Here is a 5,870-nt window from a genome sequence, read left to right as displayed (position 1 = left end):
GAGTTGGCCCCTGTCTGAGCTCTTTTCAACTCCGTATGGATGGCTAATGCTTCTCAAGCACTTCCTGTTGGCCTCTCAAGTTGATGGTCGCACGGACCCTTGCGGGGGGGTGAGTAGAATGTGGGTTCCCCTCGTGGTACGGCTCAGGAAGTGAACCACACACACTGCATCTCAGGTGTCAATCTGGGCAAGGGTTGAGCTGTGCTCCTCTCATCTGTTTTTCAGTGCCGGGGGCTGCCTCTTTTCTGGGCTGTGTCCCCCCCACCCAAATCGTGTCCAGTGGCGCAGTCCCCTTCACTCTGCAGCCCCCACCCTGCAAGCATCAGAGGCCTGACCCCCAGCCGATGTCGACTCACTGACCCAACTGTCCCTGGTGTTTGTCAGGTGTCGCTTGTGTGACTGCCAGCTTGTGTGACTGCCAGCGGGGCACAGACCCCTGAAGAAGCTCCCTGCCCTGGGGATTTCATTGAAATGTAAGATCTGCCCATAAGAAAAGGTACCGTGAAAGAGACTGCATAGGGATTGGTTATCAGCGAGTGGTCCACATAGGGGAGGCTTCATGGAGCTGAGGCTATAGCTGGGTCCTGAGAATACCTGGCTGGGAGGAGGCTGGGGCCCAGGTGGCCAAGGGCAGGTGGTCCTGGAGAAACAGACTGTTCAAGGACAGGAAATCAAGTTGCCTGCTTTGGCCAGAGCAGGCAGTTTGTGAAGGTGGGGGTGCCTTTTATAAATGACAAAGGGGTTCAGATTTCTAAGGGCCTCAAATGCCAGGCAGAGGGCCCCACTGAGAGGCAGCAGGTGTTTCTCATCTCATACACAGGGTGTGCTGAAGGGCGGATGGCCCTTGACCAAGAGGCCGTGGCCAACCTGGAGCTCACCAGTACTGGACTCAGAGCACTTATCAGCCTGCTGTTTGGGGAGCGGAAGGCCTTAGTGGCTGAGTCCCTTGCCTGTTTTTTTCTTTTTTTCTTTTTCCCTATGGTTGAGTTGGAGTCTCCTCCCCTCCCTGGACTGAGACAGCAGTTGGAATCCTTGTGTCTGGTAACAGAGTGTGGGAGGATCCGGCGCAGGTTGACTCCAGGCATACAGCATGTACTTTTCCGATGGATAGGAAATGAGACTGTGGAGGGGCCACCACCAGTGCAAAGACAACAACTAAAGCCCCAGTTAGGGGCCTTCCCTGATGCTCCAGTGGTTGAGACTCCGTGGTGCCAATTCAGGGGGAAGGAGTTCGAGCCCAGGTCAAGGAACTAAGATCCCACGTGCTGCATGGCATGGCCAAAATAAAAAGACATTAAAAAAATAAAACCAACGCAACAACAAATAAAGCCGCAACTAGGATCCAACTAGAGATTGGCACAACTTTCCCCTAAAAGCCTCTTGTTCTCTCCCCTTCTGATGTCCAACCCAAGGCCTTGCTCACAAGTCTAGTCCCCTTCTTGGTCCCGCATCTCAGTGTCCAAGGGTAAAAAGTTGGCCTCTCTGACACTAAGAAATTTGTTCACATGTTGTGAGCCGTTTCCACTGAACAGAAGTATCTCCTCCAGAAAACCCAGGTATTTCTTGAGCATCACCCTGGCTGGGTTGCTGTGGAGTGGCAAAGGTCTGTGACACAGTCCTCAGGGAACTTAAAATCTTGTGGGGGAGATAAAGCTCCCGTGGTCCAATTTAACATCCACTGGGATATTCTGAGAAACCTTCACAGTTGGGCCTGCCCGCCTCAGGCATCACCCAAAGCTCTGATTTTGTAGTTAGGGAAAACCCAGTGACAACTGTGGGGCAGAGGCCACACACTATGAACCAGGAAAGTACAAGGAACTCTTTTAAGCTACGGTGAGTGTTTCCCAAGGATCTTTCGACTTGATCTGGAGACAAGAGGTACTCTGAGTGGAGAAGGACACCCAGAAATGTCTTAAAGCATTATTTACAGGATTGGCCGTTGCGTGGAAGCGGTGTCAATGCCCCGGCATTCCTGTGTGGTCAGACCAGAAACCTCCATGACTTTCTGCACCTCACCAAGTGATCAGAGACAGCACCTCTTCCCTTGTCTACTGCCCTGGGGCATCCTCTTCATTCATCTAGAAAATCCAACTGGTTTGACATTCCACCGTCTAACATGCTCTCTTGGCGCCCCCTGTACCTCAGGTCATCCACCATCCAGGAAGGCCCTCCCTACATCGAAACCCTACCTGTCCAACCAAGTCCCTTCTTCTCCCTGAAGTTTAGTTCTTAACTCGTGGCATTGACACAGCTTCCTTGCATCGGCCAATCCTGTAAATAACGACAAAATCAGTGCTTTGTGTTTCAGAACTTAGCCCGTACAGCCCTTCCTGACTTCCCCAAGCAGAGGACTGTGCCCCTTGCTTCAGGGCAATTCATCTCGAGTGGAAGAGACAGCACCCCAACGACGGGCAATAGACACCTCAGTTTCTGGAATTAACTAGAATAAAGCCTTCCTCCTCTCTGCAGCTGATTAAATGCATATGAAAAGGTAAGGAAACTGCAGATTAACTGGGGAGAGGTACGGCCCTTACACATTAGGTTCTCTTGATGTACCCTTTCCAAAGAGTAAGACTTGAATGTGTCCTGCAGAGAGGAAGCCCCCTGGCCAAAGTGGAGGTGCAGCCGTCTTCCCCCCAACTGTTCAGAAGTCAGAGGGCAAGGGAGACAGTTTATTTATTTATTTATTTTTTGGATGAGGTAAATCTAATTTATTAAAATATGCTTTTAATAGCAAATATAAAAATATCTTTATCTTGAAAGTTTTCATATTTTAAATAATAGAGTTCATTTCTCCAGGGGAAAAAAAAGTCTAGGAAAGGCCAAGAAACTGAGAAGCAAGACAAAACAAAAAATCCAAATCCTCCAGAAATATGCGTGTTAAGTTTCTTGACTGGTAATTGTGAGTTAAAAGTTATTATGTGCAGGGAGACAGCTCTAAAAGGAAGACTTGGAGCTGCTATTTTTGTTTCTTCCTCTAAGGTTCTGAAGAGGAATGTTTTCCTTTCCAGTTGCTGTGTTTGACTCCGTGCTGCCTCCTGCTGGAAGGCTTTGTTAAAACAAGGGACCATTCCTCTCCAAATGACTCCGTTCCATTCCCTCAGGTGAAAAGCCAAGAGTGGTTCAGTTCAGTTGAGTTCAGTCCAGTTGCTCAGTCGTGTCCGACTCTTTGCGACCCCATGGACTGCAGCACACCAGGCCTCCCTGTCCATCACCAACTCCCAGAGCTTACTCAAACTCATGTCCATTGAGTCGATACCAAGAGTGGCGCCTGTGTTCAAACTCCTGGTCCCTCCGCCCTAACCTGGGAGAAGCAAGTGTTAGTTGCTCAGTCGCGACCCCATGGACTGTAGCCCACCAGGCTCCTCTGTCCATGGGGATTCTCCAGGCAAGAATACTGGAGCGAGTTGCCATGCCCTCCTCCAGGGGATCTTCCTAACCCGGGGATCAAACCCGGGTCTCCTGCATTGCAGCCAGATTCTTTACCATCTGAACCACCAGAGAAGCAAGACTGTCCTCCAAAGGACAGTCAGGACTTGGAACTGTTGAAACTTCTTAGCCTCTACAAGAGTGGTTCCGTTTTGCATTAGAACTGTGGGTACAGGTGTGGTTGTCACTCAGGTAATCTCCCAGCTCCTGGGAGTTTCTGCTTCTGAGCCCTTTGAGAACCACCCGGGAGCCCCCCCACAGCTCCCGAGCTGAGCCTCTAACTCAGACGAGGAACCTTGACAGCGTGCTAGAAAGCTCCGTGTCCAACAGAGGGACACTGATACCCAAATATTCTGCACCCCGATGAACTTGCCACACCTTTCTTTCCTCAGTTCACTGACCGATTGTGCCAGTGTGGAGCTGATCTGATTTGGAGAGAGAGTAGTATGACTTCCTCTCTCCGTTAGCTCCATAGATGGCAGATCAGCCTTCTCCGGGCAAGGAGCCATCCCCCTGTACAGAAGAAAAAGAGATCTTCGTGGGTGGGCACTTTGTAGAGAGAGTGTCCTGGGGTTCACCCCTCCCCCTGTTCAGCCCTGTGTGTGAAAGTGCGCCCCCTACAGGAACAAGACGGCACCACCACTCCTCGCTCTCAGTTCAGTTCAGTTCAGTCTCTCAGTTGTGTCTGACTCTTTGCGACCCCATGGACTGCAGCATGCCAGGCCTCCCTGTCCATCACCAACTCCCGGAGCTTACTCAAATTCATGTCCATTGAGTCGGTGATGCCATCCATCTCATCCTCTATCGTCCCATTCTCCTCCCGCCTTCAATCTTTCTCAGCATCAAGGTCTTTTCAAGCGAGTCGGTTCTTCGAATCAGGTGGCCAAATTGGAGTTTCAGCTTCAACATCAGTCCTTCCGATGAATATTCAGGACTGATCTCCTTTAGGATGGACTGGTTGGATCTCCTTGTAGTCCAAGGGACTCTCAAGAGTCTTCTCCAACACCACAGTTCAAAGCATCAATTCTTTGGCGCTCAGCTTTCTTTATGGTCCAACTGTCACATCCATACATGCTCTCCTCTTTCACTTTCATCAAGAGGCTGTTTAGACTCTTCGCTTTCTGCAAGATTTAATTGAGGACTTCCCTGGTGGTGTTGTGGTTAAGACTCCATGCTTCCACTGCAGGGGGCATGGGTTCGATCCCTGGCCAGGGAACTGAGATCCTGCATGCTGCCCAGTGCAGCTTAAAAAAAAAAAAGAATGTAATTGGAAAAACTACTCAATAGTGAGTGGATAGTCTCTCCCTTGACAAGATGTCCTATTTAGCACCTCCAACCAGAACCTTCAGCCAATGCCTCCTGGAGACTTTAACTCCATCCCTGGTCTTACAGCTTCCTTACTGCAGGGTTGAGCATGGGTTATTGAGAACAGGAGGGAAAGCTGTTGATCCTGACCTGTGAGACAGCTGGCCTGCATGTGTGGAACGACACATGGATGCTACACACTGTATGTGACCAGAGGGCTATTTGGTTCTGGTGTGGGGTGGGGAGCAGAGGACCCTGGCTCTTGGGCCTGCATCATGAACATTTAAATCCTGGAGTAACTGCAGGGAAAGTTGATGGTTCATTCAGAACCTTCCTTTTGTCGAGGAGGGGAAAGAAAAGAGGTCAAGTTTCCATCTCTTGGGACGTCCCTGGCGGTCCAGTGGTTAAGACTGTGCTTCCAGTGCAGAAGGCGTGGAATCAACCCCTGGTTAGCAAACTAAAATCCTACATGCCATGCAACAGGGCCAGAAAATGTTTAAAAAAGTAATCCCTGGCAGCCCAGTGGTTAGGACTCTAAGTTTCTACTGCAGGGAGCACTGACTCCATCCCTGGTTGAGGAACTGAGATTCCAAAAGCCTTGTGGCCAGGTCAAAAAAAAAAAAAAAAAGACTTAAAAAAAGGGAATTCCCAGTGGTTAGGACTCTGAGCTTTCAGTGCTGTGGCCTGGATTTGATCCCTGGTCTGGGAACTAAAATCCCACAAGTCGCACAGCACGGCTAAAAAAAAAAGACTTAGGTCTCTCCTTACCCCAGAATGAGGCCAGCTCGCTGTCAAGTGTCCCCTACTGGAGTCTCCTCTGACAACTGCTGTCCCTCCCCAGATAGAGGGGGGCCCTGTACCACGCGGTTTCCTTCACACTCAGCTCCTCACTGCGGCTCCTCCACCGCAGTTCCAACAGAAGGAGCATCTACCACATCCTGGGCAGAACTTGGTAGGGCTAGAGCGAGGGGAAGGTTTATCCTCACCCGCCCTGCCCACCTTTCTGGCCTCTCACAGAAAGCTCTCCATGAGGACGCCCCAGGGCCTGACCCAGGCATTCTAAACAGGCTCTATCACGACTCCCAAGGGAACTGTAGGAGGAAGGATGCATCTTGCTTGGATGCTGTGATTTCAAT

Source organism: Giraffa tippelskirchi, chromosome 8, assembly GCF_054371585.1.
Source record: "Giraffa tippelskirchi isolate mGirTip1 chromosome 8, T2T-mGirTip1v1.2.pri, whole genome shotgun sequence".
Taxonomy (NCBI): Eukaryota; Metazoa; Chordata; class Mammalia; order Artiodactyla; family Giraffidae; genus Giraffa; species Giraffa tippelskirchi.
This window is presented reverse-complemented; position numbering follows the sequence as displayed.